The sequence below is a fragment of the Ptychodera flava genome, chromosome 17 (genome assembly GCF_041260155.1).
Source record: "Ptychodera flava strain L36383 chromosome 17, AS_Pfla_20210202, whole genome shotgun sequence".
Taxonomy (NCBI): domain Eukaryota; kingdom Metazoa; phylum Hemichordata; class Enteropneusta; family Ptychoderidae; genus Ptychodera; species Ptychodera flava.
Genome location: NC_091944.1, coordinates 32,437,516 through 32,455,990, shown reverse-complemented (window position 1 = coordinate 32,455,990; position 18,475 = coordinate 32,437,516). Strand labels below are relative to the sequence as shown.

Here is an 18,475-nt window from a genome sequence, read left to right as displayed (position 1 = left end):
CGGTGGGACGGTAGCCTAGTTGATTTCATCACAGACAAGGAGCTTCAATTTCTCTCAAGGAGAATATTTTAAGCGTCTACGGTCGTAGATTTCAGGTTTCCGATTTTTTCCCAATATTTTCTCTCCACAACCGATCGCGCCAGGTCGTGGCTGTAAAGTGTTGAATTTTCACGACAAGTTTCTCAACGACCGTGGCTTTCAGGTATTCGACTTCATTTTCTGTCCACGGCCGGTTGAGGTCGTGGCCGTAAAGTGCTAAATTTTTCCCGACATTTTCTCAACAATCGGTCATGAGGTTACGGCTTTTAAGCTTTGTGTCTGACTTTTTTCCCGATAATTTTTCTCGACGATCGGTCATGAGGTCGTGGCTATATAGTGTTGAATTTAGCCCGAAATTTTCTCAATGATCAGTCTTGAGGTTATGGCTTTAAGGCTTTGACTTTTTTCCGGGTAATTTTTCTCAACGACCGATCGTGAGGTCGTAATTGTAAGTGTAAAGTGTTGAATTTTTGCCAACATTTGTCTACACGACCGGTCGCGAGGTTGTGGCTTTTAGGTTTTCGACTTTTTTCAGTAATTTCTCTCAATGGCCGGTCACTAGGGAGCTCCTTTACCGTTTATTTGTGAATAATAAGTTGTTTACCTTCCTGTTTATTTACGAATTCATGAATATTTTAAGCGTCCACTAGTTTTACGGACGACATCGTGACACTGTGTCTGTGATCTTCAACCCTTTCCTTATTTTAATGTGCGTGGGACGACTGTGGTGTTTACCCAATCACTTAATCCGCTGATACCGACAGCGGATTAGCAAGTTGGCAATGTTCCGGAGCAATTACAGTGGTGTATACACAAGTTGAAGAGGAGATAAGGACTTGTCGGTAATATATATAAAGCAGTCAGACGGTGTGGAGTCGAAATCTTTATTTGAAATACCACAGTCAAAATTAATAAAATTACTTGTAGTAATAAAGGAAGCAGTCAGACGGTTTGGAGTTGAACTTTATTTGAAATATCACAGTCAAAATTAATAAAATAAAATAAGGTAAACCGTTGCACAAAAAACCCTCCTCCCCACCCCAGGGCTTTCATCTACCCCTGTGAAATCAATCACCCTCTATTTATCACTGCTACGGACATAGGTCGAGCTCCAAGCCCACAAAATACTCGAGTCTGTAAAAGCAATACTTCCTACCCAGCGAGCTGCACGCACTTCTGCCAATTCGGTAGAAACGACCTCATAATAGGTATTGCAGGAGTCTGGATGTGAGACCTGTATTCCTGCCGGTCATTTTGCGAGAAAATCGCCCATTTTCGGGGTACGGTTCGCTGCTCTTATACGTGTTAGACTTTGGCAATTTGTACATGCCTGTATACACAGGTGTGTGTGTGTGTGTGTGTGTGTGTGTGTGTGTGTGTGTGTGTGTGTGTGTGTGTGCAGCGTTGCTTGGATAGTCGATCGAAGGTCCGGTATCGAAGTGTGATGCCGAAGGCCGAACCCCTATCAACTAGGCAGAGTAACCGCCCCAGTGTAATTCTTCTGTCTACAGCGAATTTCGATTTAATTTGGACCACGTTGGCAGAAGAAGATGTGCTAAGGTTTACCGATACAGATAATCGTGGTACCACACAAGTCATGAAGGCAAACGTTGACATAATATTCCAGCGAGTCTCAGGGACTGGAGAGAAATTACAAGGAGGTGGGCCTGTATTTGTGGGGGAAGTGGACGCTTTTTTCCGCACAAGCGTTTTTGAAGAATCATGAAATTTCACGCATGCTTTTTCGGAAGGTCATCATTTTTGTGCAACATAATAACTAGAAGAAGTCAAAATGTGGCCTATATAGTGCTTCTAAAAATATCAAAAATATCAATATCTGTGAATTTCAGATGTTTGATAACTGATATAAATGTACACGGTAATAATAATGTTTTTATAAGTACATATGGCTACAAGAAATTTGATTTAAGAATTAGACAAAATATGTTGATCAACATCATAAAAGCCTATGAGAAAACCGTGAATGACATTTTACACATGAAAAATTTGCTAAAACTGTGCATTAATATACATGGATTAGACTAGGGTGGTTACAAGTGCATGTGTGTGTAATAAATTTGTTTTAAGAATTTCACCGAAATTCTGATTCACTATAAATTGTAGTCTATAATGAAGCTATCAATAACTTTTTCCTTCCAATACAAAACTAGCTAAATCTGTGTATTTATAGACGCTTAATCATTGCTAATATTATATAGGGCTCAGCCTTTGGTGTCGCGCCAGGGATTAAGATTGGCAATGTTATTTGTATTGATTCATGATAAAATAGAATTAATTGTTACTTGCTATATACGTTTGTATGCAGCGTGCGAAATTCACGCTAACCCGATGGCCCAAGACCAGTTATTTTTATGCCGGGCCAGTAACTCTTGAAAGATGTCCTGTTATTCCTAAAGACGCGGGCCAGTAACTTTCACTATATGGAAAGGAGGTAACTCAAATGTTTTGCTAAGCTAAATACCTGACAAAATTATTCAAAGAAAAGAAATTTATTCTTTTAAGAGATTTGCAAAACGTGAAAATCGCAAAAGCTCACAGACAGACACTGCGCCGCGACATTGCACTTTTATATGATATCGGATGTTTACAGCTACTGGACAACACGTTATAGAAACTAGCATTGTTTGGTCAGGTAAGTGAGGTGGTGAAATCTCCAACATAGGATATGTACCCTCAGTTTTAGACAAGTCTAGTAGAGTTGGACCACGAAAATTGGGCTTGGCGAGACCGCGGGGCCAAATCTGCAAGGTACAAGTGAAACCCCGATATTTTATCGAATATTTACCCGCGATTTGACAAGTATAGAATCGTCAAGTATCGAAGTTAGGATCGGATTGAGGAAGTCGGGCTTGTCAAGATCTGTTAGGTGGTAAAATCTCCGATATTCATTGGATATTTGCCCGCGATTTAAAAGTCTAGGGTTGACTAGTATCGATATTGGAGTCACGAGCTGTGGGTCCATAGTTGTGGTTTTTTCGGACAGGATTTTTGTCTTTTACGGGCTGGTTTTGGCCTTTACACTTTTAACCCCGCCACCACACACGTGCAAGAGTCACAAGGCAAGTCACTGTATACTAAGTATCGACGTTAGAGTCACAGCCAATAAATATCAAGTAAATATCTTTGATTTCATGTATCGAGGCAAGTCATTCTAGAATTGTCCAGTATCGATTATTAGAGTCCCAAAATCGCCGATAGGTAGCAGCCTGAAGTAAAATATCGGCAACTTCGCAAACCCGGCGTGCCACAACAGAAGGCGAGTCATTCTTGTATGGTCCAGTACCGATATTAGAACGGTGTATAGATTGTTATGTATGACAGAAATATTTTTGACGTCAAACTTCGACACTGGAAAGTAAACGTCCGATATTTAAACATTGTGCAAAATCGCGCCGTGATTGTAACTTGACCTTGATGGCCATTTGCCTTGGTCACCTGTAAAGGATTACATTTTTGTGATTCATCTTTTCACGTGGGTTTTGACAGTTCAGTATTTTTTCTCTTAACCTTTTCAGGCCTGACTTTCTGGTAACTTACCACAGCAACCCCTATACATAGGGGTTTAGCCCTGAAAGGGTTAATCAGTTGCCCTAGTTTTTTGTATTCCCTTCCTTGAATTTGATGATAGTTATCTTCCCTCAAAGAGGAGAAGCCAGAATTGTTTTTGAAAGAGTCAACTGTTGTAATGACTCTATTTGTGTGTGATCCGGTGTTTGTGGTGCCAAAACTTATACCCATCCCTGATCGGAGTTCTGGACGCTTAGTTTTTCATGTTTGCACATATTTCAAGCCCACGCTTGAGCTCGTTTTCTCAAAGTAGTAGAAATACTTGTTGTTAACGACTTTTTAAGAAATAGAAATGTTTTATGTGTTTGTGCTTAACCTTTCACTAATTTCATATGTTTTTTGCACTGAGATCAGTTGCCCAAACTTTTGGTTTTGATAGTCATCTTCACTTGCTTTCCTCTAAATAATTTGAAAGGCACAAAATCAGTTTGAGAAGTGGTGTCTTTTTATTTTTTCGATTAAAGTTACTTGGCCCCTATACTGAGCGCGGGTAAAAAATCTGCTCTATGTTTGGATTTGACTTGAGGATCGGACCAGTTGATTTCCTTCAGGGCCAGTGATTTTCTAAAGTTGCTGGCCCGCTTGGCCAGTAGAGATTTTGTGTGAGCTTCACACACTGTTTGTATGACAACAATGCCCTATTTCCCTCTGATGAAGGCAGTTCACGTACGAACACGACGTCAAACCCTGCAGCAGTGCAGGTATAGATTTTCTGTATTGTGTAAAAATGTTGGACAAAAAGTGGCAATTTTTACCATGATAACAGCCTGTTGTGTTAAACAAGGGACATATCATGCCATCATTATCATTGCAATGGTAACCTCACTGTCCACCTTCCACTTGCAAGCTGAAAACTACAGTGTTCCGTCTAAAAACTGGTAATTTTTGAATCTAGTTATTGACACAGGGGTGCTTTTCTAAAATTCAATCCCAGCATTCTTTGCGAATGCCCCCCCCCCGTTCATATGCACGACAGTTTTCTCCCCTTTTCTATTTTTTATGCGTGATATTAATGATCTTTTGTACCAGCGACAAGGTGGATAATTATATGTAATCCCCCCGTATTCCGAACGAGTGTGGCTGCGACGTGCCACGTGTACGAGCGATTCCCCGTGCGTTGTCAGTTAGCCGCTGGCGCGACTATTAATGTACTTGATTAGACAAGATTGGTGATAAGTGCATGTGTGTGCAAGAAATTTCATTTTCAGTAGAATTTCACCGAAACATTGATTCACTATACATTCTACTGTAGGAGGAAACTCTAAATATTTACAACAGAATACAAAGCTAACTAAGTTTGTGCTTTAATAAATGTTTGACCGTTGATATCAATATATGTGATGAGAATGGGGTGTTTGAAATAGTAGATGTGAACAACAAACATGATTTCGGAATTTAACTCTAGCGATTATTTGTAAACGTTAAAAGGTATTCTTTGAAAGTTCAGGGTCAAATGAAAAGTTATATGTCAAGCAATTTAAGATATTATTGATACGGACTGTTGCACGCAGGGAAGGATCACTGTATTTTGGGCACAAAAATTGTTTTTGAGTCTCTCTTTTTCTAGCGAAAGCTTTTGAAGGGTCACTATTTTTCGCGCTGCGTCTGTTTAAAAAACACCACGTCAGTAATTTCTGTGCAGCCCCTTAGCAAAAACCCTGTATCTGTCTCTGTAATGGATGAAACCTTTCCAGATCAATCGTACACTAAAGCGGATTCGAGACAAGCTATACGGACAACTCCGATCACATTTTTGTACTTCAAATGATAGATGGCTAATTCAACATATTCAGTAGCAGATACTCTCGCTTACACGAAATCAACAGCGGGCCCTAATAGCGGCAGCATGAAATCAAGAAACATCTTTTACTGAAGCCCATATATAAATAACTTTCAGTTTTTCATAATATTCATCAAAATTTACTTTATCGATTCATCTGTAGACACAAATGAATACCATTAGGGCTTCAACGGCGCCTGTTAATGCATGAAGTGATGACCTGCGATATGTGTGGTTACTTTTTTCTACAGTAAGGGACTGGGCAGAATTTCTAGGGAGGAGGGCCATTGTTTCTGAATAAGAAGTACATGTTTCTTTTCGAGTCTAATATACCCAGAGAAATAATGTCTTGATTAAGCACATTCCATGCTCCTTTCCCTATAATATTTATAACAGAATACAGCTGCATGGCAGCAATGGCCGGGTTTCGGGATATCAAAGTGCAGATGGGCAAGCCTATAATTAGACATCCACATAGCCAATGAGGTTAACGGACAGAGTGCGATAATATGTTTCACCATATAAAGTCATTCACTTCACCAAGTATGCATGCTGTAATATTTGCAGCTACTGATTAATATGCATCTTGTGAATCGAGTTCAAAGGTCATTCTGGTCACATGAGAGTTTTGCAGCAAAGTTTCCCTTCCATAACAATCACATTCCACCAAAAATCAGATCTAAAGCTTAATTGGGTAGCCCAGAATTAGATATACACAAATTAATGAGTTACAGGATAACATGAGGGTCAATGGTCAGCAGCTACCCGAAAATTCAGCTGTGCATCTTGGTACCCTACCAGCCGTCGTTAAATACACACCAGCCCTCTCGTACACTTACATAGGATAAAAGATTGGCAAAGCTTAGTTGCAGATATGATAAGATCAATTTAAAAATTAAAATAGGAGATGGCTACAAGAAAAAGGGTTCAAAAGTATTGATGTAAACTGTGACACACAGGAGGAGGGTCAGTGTTTGTTGCCCGTAAAATTTGGGAGGGTCACGGTTTTTCCTTGCAAACGCTTTTAAAGGACACTTATTCACGTCATTTTGAAAAACCGGCCCTCTCTCCCTGTTATTTCTATCCAATCCCTCAGTGTAGTAACCTTGGCCCCAACATGTAGGACACACATGCTGCAGGTCACCATTTCATGAGTATACAAGGTGCTGAATAGTGATTTATCAGCGTAGATGAACCGATAAAGTAAATTGGAATGAAAATGCATCTGTTTGAAGCCTAACGTAGCGACTCAGGTTAAAAGGTCAATTTTATCAATTTTTTTAACTTCAAGTTTCGCACCCCTGACACATAGATTTCCTTTTGGCGAACAGAGTTGTTTCACATCGTACCGGAAAATTCCTGAAATATTACTAAAATGGCAAAGTATCAGCTTCACCAAGTGCTATTGTTTTTTTTTTCTTTACAATCCCGGATTACTGACCTTGATATCTTTGGTAAACATGCAGAGATTATGTTTATTGTTCGCGGTTTAGTCACAGGGGATTGTCTACATGTCCGTCCCCAGGGGTGGGTAGGTGTTTCGTTGTATCGCTAATAAAGATATATTCTACCAACCTTTGGTGTTTCGGTCTTAACTTAGCACTGCCCTTGACAATCTTGCGTATACGTTTTATCGACATGCTGCGTCTATTATCTGATGAGTTTGAGTGCCTAATTAGCCAAAGTAATCAAGGGTAAATTACTAATCTGTGGACGCTCTCACCAGATTATCACCGGATTAAATTTGACAAAGTCAACAACGAACGCACCAGCAAGGTATAACTGATACCTTGCATTATGAAATCTGCAGTTCATATGAAAAGCATGACAATTTAACTGATAGTTTACTATTTCTTCTATGAGAATTCAGTATTAGAAAGCAATATGCACTAATATTTTACAATCATATTTTTCTTACAAAAATTCTGGACATCTGGTTATCCATAAATAGAGTGGAGTACATTCACAGCTCATTCAAAATACAGTGTTCGAACCTTACAATTGACACTTTTAAGTTTCTATCATACAACTGCCACGGCAACAGTTATATTGAAACACCGAATGACCAATATATATATATATATATATATATATATATATATATATATATATATATATATATATAAACACACATAAACACACACACACACACACACTGAATTATTAAATTTATTTTCCACCTTTTGTTTTACCTTTATCGCGTGCAGGGGGTCACCCTGTTTTTGAAAGTTGGAATAGGGGGATCACTCTGTTTTTGAAATTTGGAATGGGGGGGGGGGGGGGTAGCCACTTTTTGACGTCGACAAAAAATAATCCATCCCCCCTAACCGCGAGAAAAATCTCCGAAAAAGTAATGTGTGCGCTGATTTTGCAAGCCAAGCGCAACCTTCTGATTCCGTAACTCCCACGATACTCTCTCGGTACACGCCATCGATGACAGTCCGTGTCCGTCATCGAATGTTGCAGCAATTGCCGTTTATGGCGGGCTGAAATGCATTTGAAGTAGTCTTGTTCAAAGTCTTTCACTGGAGGAGTTTATCCGCAATTTTACTGTGATACTCTGAAGGTCTACAATGTACGTGTTCTTAGACAGTTAAAAATCTACGTCAGTGAGGACCTATCCCGCCATATCTTCTGATTTCTTCCATGGTTAATAGCAGGATTGCTAAGGTGACAGGCTTATTCGCCCCCATGTTGGCATGTTATTCATTTTCTTTGACACATACTTTTTCACACTAGAACAGTTTTATCTGTTTTTGTACCTTTCTGTGCACATGAGATTATGTTGGCTACAATGACTTAAGGGTGACCTCTCAACTTATAACACAAACTGAGTATAAATTCAACGAGTGATATCGATGACCATCGCATTGTTCGTCTTCTGGACATTGCCAGACTCACATAACTGAAGTCAAACTTTTACTTTGGGAATAAAAGGTGAGTCCTAGGATCTGTGGTTGTTCATTGGGCGCAGATGCCGGCCATAATCTCTCTCAGTTTGTGTTTATAAGTTGAGAGGTCAACTTATCGTTACGCCCTGCAATTAGCCTCGACCAACAGTTTTACGCTAGCAAAATGACGGTCTCCGGGTAGTAAAGTCGGGTAAAGCTAGAAAAAAGGTAATATATCAGTGAATTTTGAGCGGATTTCTGATCGTGGTGAGTCCCTAATATCCAAGCTGTCGATGAGTGTTTACATTTTGTAATTTGGAGATCATCGAAGTTTTCCGAAATATTGTCGTACAAACTTGCGCAAAGGGTGAGGTTTAAAGTCGTAAAAGTCAAAACCAGCCAGTAAAAGGCAGAAATCCCGTCTGAAAACTCCACAGCTATAGACCCACAGCAAGATGAAGGATAGGCATATTATTCATTTTCTTTGACACATACTTTTTCCCACTAGAACAGTTTTATCTGTTTTTCTACCTTTCTGTGCACTTGAGATCATATCGGCGTTCGATAAATCACTGCAGAGAACGTAAAGGTACTATACCTTTAAAAGATGTACGGAGATTTATCGCTTTATTACTACATCTAGGTGAAGACAAATTTTTGTCCTCCTTGGTGAGCAAGCTCGATAATGTCTTATACTCCAGAAAGAATGAGTTTTCAGCCGAATAAAGGTCAAATGTCATATAGAACACATTAAGTTTGAAATGTCATGTCGTTCATGGTCTAAGGCATGAAAACAGAGCTACTATTCAGCAAGATAAATGGTAAGGTGACACATGTTTAGGACACGGTACAATTTATTGAAGGTCTGGTCCTCCAATTTTTGCGCCTGTTCGACCTTTTCAATTTGCTCAGGGACAAAAAAGGAAGGTCGGGCAACTATCAATTGAAAAACATTCCGTTCATTGTAAATTCTTCGCAAGTGTAAGCATGGCAAGTTTCTATGCCCTTGTGCTCATTTCAATAGTAATCGGATAACGATCTAAATCTGACGCAATTAGGGCGTAACTGTTGTAAAAGACATCAATACCACCTGGTAGGATTTGGAAGGATTTTTATCGCTTTGCGCAAAGCTTGTGAAAATTTAATTCCTGTCCTCCGGCGTCAACAGGTGTGATATTGCCATATAGTCCGCACACCCTGTTTATAAAAGAATGGTTCTGGCCTGAGGCTGCGTTCACAAAAAATGGTCAGGGAAGGAATTCAAGGGGGAGTAGAAAATTTCGGAAATATTAGAGGGGCACTTGAAAATTTTGCTCTGCCTGCAGGGGGTGACTTAAAAATGTTTTGGTTCCCGATTACGTTTTACATTTTCCAAGTTTTTTTAGGTAATTCAATGAGTAAAAAATGAATACCATTGTTATGTCATCCAATTGTTGTAATGTTTAATAAAATATAGAACCATTTTGTCACATCTTGAAAAAATCTAAACATGTATGATTTGTCGTAAAAAACAAAACTTGAGCCTAGTAACAGGGTAGAAGCTCCAATTTTTGATGACTTTGCAATATTTCTGAGCAATATATCAACTACAGTTTCTTGCTGTTTCCGTACAGCATCCTCAAACACAAAATATTCATTTTGTCAACAAAGCCTGTATATACAAATATGTGTTAGGTGAGAAATTAATTACAATCCAGACTGACAGTCAGTTGTCAGTGATACACAGGCTGTGTTAGCAAGCGGAATACTTGACAGTTCAACATATTGCAGGGAGTAGAACGAGAACACAGTTGGATAAACTGAACAAAAATCTTGTTACAAAGTTTATACAGGTAGTGTACTCCCTGCGGGCAATGTCACTGTCAGGTTCCGCCCTGCTACTGCAGTGTCACTGTAACTGCATACCTGAGCGGTGATAGAGATAGCTCTGACTCTGATGTACATGGTAGTTGAAGAAGAGTTTGGGGCAAATGACGCTCTTGACAGTGAAACATACTTGTACCCAATGTCAAGCCAAAGAGCAACACATGGAAGACCAGGAGACTTGGAAAGTTATCGGGAATTTTTGAATTATTGTATATGAGAATAATCAAATATCAAAGAAAAAAGATAGGGTCACCATACTTGATTTTCTACATTTTCACATTCTCATCATAAATTAACACAAAGGCAAACTTTGAACAGTAAAGTCTAAATAAAAACATATATGACGAAATGGAATTACTTATTTTTTTAACCAAATTTGCCATTGTGACACCCAAAATTTCAAAGATTAAAACTTTTATTTGATGGAATATTTTAACCTTCCAGTATTATCAATTTTAGTAGCATCGAATTCATATATGTCTTGTACTTTTGAAACAAAGTTTTGGTGTGTCACTGTGTTCAGTTTTTTTTTTACAATAAGACAGCTAGCCAGAATTCACGATTTCCCCACTCTGTCATGATTGTAAAGTGTGTGCTCCGATTTCGGCAGGAGCAAGGGACCAGGCCATCATTGGATTGACTCAGGTTTGCTTAGACTTATAAATTCGAAAAGTTACTTGATGCGTTTAAAAATGAATCAGTTTAAGAACTCGCCTTCGAAATATGACCTTACAAACTGCTAATAACAGGTAGTGTTTAACATCTGGGAGCGGAATGGCGCGATACATGTTTATTTTTTTCTGCGCACACATCCTTTTCGGATATTTAGTTGGGAGGGGGGTTGAAAAATTTGGATCATATAAAGGTGGAATTTGAATTGTTCTAAGGGTAATGATTGGGGATAACATACGATTTCCATCGCGATTCCTCCAGCCCCTCCCCCAAGCGTTATTTGTGAACGCAGCTTTATGTTAGCCAAATGTAAGACATTGTTCTCTAATCGTTACCAAGGACGGAACAGTTAACAACATTTTACGCCCAAATATTGCTCTATTTTCACTATGTGTTCGTGAAAAATGTTAGAAGCACAAACACATATTCGGAGGTTTGACCCGCCAACATTTTTGACTTGTAGGTGCAATTTACGTAAAGACCAAAAAGTATAGATAGAGCAGCTATAAACAAAGTGAAAAATGGACTGACAAGCGTTCCATTCATGGCAGCGATAATATTTCTTTAGATGTCCAATCCACCCCTTTTACGCTTGTAAAACTTTTTTACGATTTGGCAAGATCATTAGTTCAGCTTACAAACGTTCCGTACATTGAAGCTATCGGCCTTTAGAAAATTTTAGATTCCGTCTTATACATCGCCATGACATTTGGACTATATTCGGCCGAAAAATCATTTTTGCTGGAGTGTAAGACATTGTCGAGGTTGCTCGCTAGGGAGGACAACAATTACATTTTCTTCACCTAGATGTAGTAATAAAGCGATGAATCTTTATACATGTATTATAGAGATATTGCTTTTACGTTCGCTGTAGTTATTTCTCGAATGCCGACATGATGTCATGTGTACTGGAAGGAAGAAAAACAGATGAAACTGTTCTAGTATGAAAAAGTATGCCTATCATTCCTCATTCCTGTCACCTTAGCAATCCTTCTAATCATGGAAAAAGTCAGAAGATATGGCGGGAGAGGTCCTCGCTGTCGTACATTTTTAACTGTCTAAGAACACGTATGTGGTAGAACTTCAGAGTATCACAGTAAAATTACGGATGTATTCCTAAAGTGAAAGACTTTGAACAAAACTAGTTTAAATGCAATTCAGCGCTAGATGTACAGCAAGGGCTGCAACATTCGATGATGGGCCGAGGGGAATAGCGATGTGTTTCAATCTGGTAACGCACGGCCGCGAGGGGTAATAAACGGGCGCTATAGCCCGAATAAAGACCAGGTTATAGGTGTTTTATAACACACCACATGCTCATGACGTTATCATTGTTTTTATGTGCTTTAATGTATTCTAAACAGTAACATGTCATGAAATTTTAAAATAATTAGGCTTACAATATTGAACTGGGGACCGAAACAGTGTCCAACACGGGCTAGTGAACGCACGTATTATTTCGTGCAGTGACAATGCTATCCATGAATGTCTAGTTATTATGGATGTTTACAACACATCCATGAAAATGATAGTTAATGGTCTTTTTTCTACGGGTTACTTCTAGTTGAGATAGAACATTGATCGGCAAGACAGGTGAATTCATGTCCGTGACTTGAATACTTTGTCGTCGTGGCGAGGAAGCGAGAGACGGGGTTGGGTGTTGAACAGGGTCACTCGAGGACGGTTCCTGCTCTACAGGCGAATTATCTTGGAAGTTACTTGAGAGTGCTTGGCTGATTTGTCTCTTTTTCTGCTCGCTGACTCTACTGTAGCTCCTGATACTACATTCTGATTTATGACCGCTAACTCCCATGATATGTCTGGCTTCGAATCCTTGGTCGTCCAATGTTGTCACAGTGGTAGCGCGTAGACAGTGGTTGGTATAGATATGAGAACACTCGGCTTCCATGGATATTTTTTTTCATTTTGTTCGCAAGGGTATTCTTACCGACTAGAATGTTGTCGTACCAGATATCAACATCTTGGTTTTTTTAACGACGATGTTGGCCGTTGCCACAAAGCTTGACAGTCGGGGTTGAGCTTCTGCAAATATTGCTCGAATGACCTGACAGGACAAAGCGAATTTGTTGGCGTCTCGTACATGCGTCCACACTGGCTAAATTCTCCGTCTTCGACACTACCGCGATGATTCTTGGTCTGCATATCTCGGCAAAATGATACATATTTCAAGCCTACCGAATCAGTCTTGATGGTTAAATGAGATTTGGTCATGTTGCGCAGGTTTTCCCGTCCACGATTGCAAAGGTAGATCATAATGTCAACAAATACCTTGTTTTGAAGTCCCCGTGGTGTTGAACGATCAAGAGCAGACGACAGCATAATTTTTGTCATGTCCTCCTTTGTTATCGGTTCTTTGTGTTGAGTCGCTCCTTTTCCCTCAACTTTCAGTTTCACCAGCATTGCAGAAAACACGTCATTCGCCTTCTTGAAATTCTCGTTATTGATAATGTCGATGCCACACTGTCTCAGAAAGTATCTTGTAGGCCACACCGTATAGTTATCATTGATTTTCTGGAATACAGCTCTGCGTTACTCTGCCGAACCCCTGCATAGAAAGTTCCCAAGAACGAGCATAGTTCACCGGGCGATTTTTCCACAGCGGCCATAGTGGTGTTAGTTTCTTCGCAGAAAGAAGCGAAAATGTCCTTAGCATACCGAATGACATCTTTGGTTGCACTTGAATCTTTGTTGTTGATGAGCTCTTCAAGTTCCTCTGCGGACGGAATGCAAAATCTCGCCTGTTTTGCTAAAGGCTCGTCACTGTGACCGCCCGCCATCATTCAAAAAGCGCAGACGACACCTGCACCTCGGACTTAGTCACGTGACACTTTCGTGTTGACTATTTCCCTAGGGAAATAGTCTTTCAAAAAATGCCCTCTGACGTCACTTTTGTCGATTCAATGGGGACTAGACGTATCTATTTTCTCGTCACGTGACGTATTCTGGCGAATCGCGACACGGAATGAGCATGTGGCGTGTTATAATGGGAGTTACTTAATAATCGGAGTGTTGCACTGGGCTTGCAATACCAGCGCACACATTACTATTTCGGAGATTTTTCTCGCAGTTGTTTCTAATCAAACTTTGAATGACCGACTATATTTTATCGCCAACTTTTTATTCGTCGTAAGTTGAAATTCCCTGCACCGCTATTCCCACCACCATATGAACAGCAACAGCTAAAATAAAAGAAAACCTTAGTCTTATGTAAGTCAACTAATGCAGACCGTACTAATTGTTGTCTAGCGGTGAACATGAACCTTACAGATAGTTAATGAAATTCCACAGAGCATGAATACAAAGTTCTTGCTAATTTCGGAGTATATGTTACCTTACGTGAACTTAACCTTATATAGTTAATATGATAGTTTGGGCACTTCGAAGTTCTAGTTTGCTTCGGGTTAAGATCAAGCAGAAGTCTGCAAAGTGTGTAGGTAATTGACAAGTTCAGACAACACAACTTTATTATATACTTTCATTGTTGTTGAATTGGACACGTATCCTTTTGTGTCTGCGATCTTGCCTAATGAGACGTCCTTGGCCAAATCAGGCTTCTCAGTACGTTCTCGATTGTTGTCGCAGTATGAGTCAAGGTCGGACTGTTTTTGACGGATTTGAGTGCGAGCGTCGGTTGTGGTGTGTATGCTGGACTTGTTTGCCAATGCCTCCTGCCGATACCGGCCGAGTTCAGAACACTTAGTATTGCGTTGAAGATCACGCATGCGCACTGAACCGCGAAGAATGTGCATAATCTCTGCATGTTTACTATCGTGGTCGGTCAAAACAATAGCACGCTGTGTAGCTGATAGTTTGCCATTTTAATAATATTTCAGGAATTTCCCGGTACACCAAAAGAAAGACCATGTGTTAGGTTTTCTAAATTTGAAATTAAAAAACTTGCTATTAATTGGCCTTTTAACATGAGTCTCTACGTTAAGCTACACATAGATGCATTTTCACTGCAATTTACTTTATCGGTTCATCTACTCTACACTGATAAATTATCATTCAGCGCCTTCTATATGCATAAAATAATGACCTGCGGTTCGTGTGTCCTACATGTTGAGGCCAAGGTTACTACACTAAGAGACTGGATAGAAATTACAGGGAGGGAGGGCCTGGTTTTTCAAAATGACTTTAAATAGTACCCTTCCAAAAGTGTTTGCAAGGTAACACAGTGACCCTCCCAAATTTTACGAGCAACAAACTGTAATAATTTTGAAATGAAGGCAAATGCAGCTAGAACGTAGAAATACGGCGACAACAGATGTACGGTTCGAACTTGACCAGGTCTATTGACTGTTGTGCCTTGCGGGCATGGCCTATCTCGGCCGACCCTAGGCCTCCGTGAGAGATGGGGCTCTGTGTAAATCAGAATCTCGAGTGCATCCCCATTATCACGAAAGTAACCTCAATTTATACATTTACAGTTCTTTATCGGCTCAATCGTCTTAGAAAGTACAATAAATATAGCTTTGAGTTCTACCAATTTTTGAAAAGAAACAATGTACAAGTTATCAGTTTGCCCACATAACACTATTGTTTAAGATCCAAGCCGTGAAAGTATGAAAAGCACCCTACCAGCGTCTTTCTTTTGTCCAACTTTGTACACAAAGGCAACTAGAATAATCATAAGAATTCATACTATACGGGTACCTGAATGGCGCCACCATTTAATTAAAACAAAGAATTGTGAAAATGCATCTTCGCGCCAATTTCGAAAGATATACGGGACATAATCTCACGCCCATGCCCCTTTTAAGAAGATGATTTTACAGCAAATGAGAAAATTACAGAAATCAGTTACCCTCCTCCTGTGTGTCACAGTTTACACCATTAATATTTAAATTCTTTTTCTTTCGGCCATCTCCTCTTTTAATTGTAAACTTGATCTTATTAAATAGAAATCGATCTATCAAAGTTCTCTACTATAACTTAGAAGACTATATGCTCAGGTTGTTAAATTGTCGATATCAAGGCCTTAAGCCACGTCAAGTTTGGGAGGAGGATATGTGAAGTATTACTTTTAAGATTTTATGACCTTTTACTTACCTTACACATCTGCAACTAAGCTTTGCCAATCTCCTATCCTATGTAAGTGTCCGACATGACAGCCGTGCGCTCACACAGAACTTGTAGGTGTGCAAACCGTTGATTTGGCCTGAAACGACGTTCTGCACCCCGTCAATTAGTTATACATCCTTTCCTTTACTACTTTAATGGAAGATGTACTTGGCACCTTTTGGTTGTCTTTGCAAAACGATAGGCTGTTCTAATTACAGTTTCACTCAACAACGCCACTGTCGTCGATCACTGTCAACCTAATTACATATTTACGACATCACGTGGTTGTAGGGTGACATGAATCTTTTTTGTAGGAACTGGAATGTATCGGTTGTTTTTGTGTGCGTCCTTGTGTCAAGAATTTGTTTGCTGTTATATCTCTGGCCCTTCAAAATGACTTTATCAAGATAAGTTTCCTTTTGTGTCGATTTGAACTTCCATATGAAGATTCGAATGTTTGGCGTAGATAATTGATTTTGCAATGAATTCGACTAGTTCCTGTTGTGTTCCGGATCCGTAAAAGATGACAATGTCGTCTCTGATACTACAGGCGACTAACAGCGATCAACTCTGACACTATAACATGGAAGAACTTAATCTGGCTTCAGAATTGTACAAAAAAGAGTACATTGTTCGCGATACATACAAATACATGGACTTTGATCCTACAAATATAACTACATGAACACCACATTGGTATCTATCGCCTACAGTAAACAAAGCTCCCCCTCCCAGTGCAACATATGTATAGGAAGACCAATCATCATGCATAGTGGCCTTTGTTCAGAGCTCACATTTCCAGCATTTCTATGTGTGATTCACGAAAATTAAATTTTGTATCCTCTATTTTTCGTGCCATTTCCTTTCGGTTGCGACTTTTTACTGTTTGTTTGATTTTTCTATTTTTGTCATCCAGTTTGATCCTTTTAAGAATTTTTGTTGACCTTCCTTTTTCTGTAATTTATTTAGGTACTGTTAAATCACTATAAACACAGTACAAGGAGCGATACGAAATTACAGGAAGAGCCCTTCAGACAAAACAGGTACAAGTTTCCCGAAAGGTGTCAAGTACATGGAACTAACCCAACATTTGACGGAAAACATCAGGAACAATAGAATTGGTTGACTGGCCATAATCCCGAATGGGTCAATTTTTGTGTGATTGCGGCGCTGGAATGGGGAGGGCTGGTATCTATTTAACGACGGCTGGTAGGGTACCAAGATGCACAGCTGAATTTTGGGGTAGCTGCTGACCATTGACCCTCATATCATCCTGTAACTCATTAATTTGTGTATATCTAATTGTGGGCTACCCTATTGAGCTTCAGGTCTGATTTTTTGGTGGACAGTGATTCTTATGGGAGGGACAATTTGCTGCAAAACTCTCAAGTGACCAGAATGACCTTTGACCTAGAATCACATTCATGCATATTAATCAGTAGCTGCAAATACTACAGCATGCATTGTTGGTGAAGTGAAGGACTTCATTGGATGAAACACAGGTCCGTGGAGTTGCCGTGTAGTATACGTAGAGAGAAGGGGCCCCTTCTCTCTATGCCTGTACACCGGCAACTCCGGACACCTGTGGGATGAAACACCTTATGGCACTCTCTCTGTTTACCTCATTGGCTATGTGGATGTCTAATTCTAGGCTTGCCCATCTGCACTTAGATATCTCGAAACCCGGCGCTGCCATGCAGCTGTATTCTGCACTATAAATTATACTGAAAAACGCATGGATCTTCAACTCACTGCTGAGTGTTTTAACTCGGTCAGAATCGGCACGATGCATTGGCAAACATTTCCCGTATGCACACACAGCCGGCGCTCGCGCTCAGTACCGTCGAAAACGCAATCGATGGCCATAAAAGCAGTGCGCAAAGGTCGATTTGAAACAGTCCGACCTTGGCTCATACTACGGCAACCATCACGAACGTACTGAGAAGTCTGATTTGGCCGAGGATGTCTTATTAGGCAAGGTCGCAGACGCAAATCGATACGTGCTCAATTCAACAACAATAAAAGTATTTTATAAAGTTGTGTTATCTGAACTCGTCAATTGCCCACACACTTCGAGAAGTTCCGAAACTAGCATATTTACTGTATGAGATTGATTTCTCGCAAGAAAACATATACTCCGAAATTATTAACAAGAATTTTCCATTCATACTCTGCGGAACTTCATTAACTATCTGTAAGTTTCATGTTGACCGCTAGACAACGATTGGTACGGTCTGCATTAGTTGACTTACATTAGACTTAGGTTTTCTTTTATTTTAGCTATTGCTAGTCATCCAGTGGTGAGATTAGCGGTGTAGAGAATTTCGACCTACGACGAATAAAGAGTTGACGATAAAATATAGTTGGTCATTCAAAGTTTGATTAGGAGTAACCGCGAGAAAATCTCCGAAAAAGTAATATGTGCGCTGATATTACAAGCCCAGCGCAACCTTCCCATTCCGTTACTCCCTTAATAGACTGCAGGTGATTGGGGAAGGGAAATAAAATAAGATTTCAATCACGATTCCTCCAGCCCTCCCCCCAGCGTTATTTG

General features: G+C 39.8%; 1 protein-coding gene across 1 annotated transcript in view; it reads right to left on the bottom strand.

Annotated features, from left to right (window-relative positions):
• The window catches only part of LOC139116088 (uncharacterized), a 71,822-nt gene extending 55,563 nt beyond the window's left edge, over positions 1–16,259 (bottom strand). The window contains exon 1 of the mRNA XM_070678607.1: positions 15,910–16,259. The gene's annotated coding sequence lies outside the window, so the exon portion shown is untranslated. The remainder of the gene's footprint in view (positions 1–15,909) is intronic.
• Positions 16,260–18,475: the final 2,216 nt, after the last annotated feature.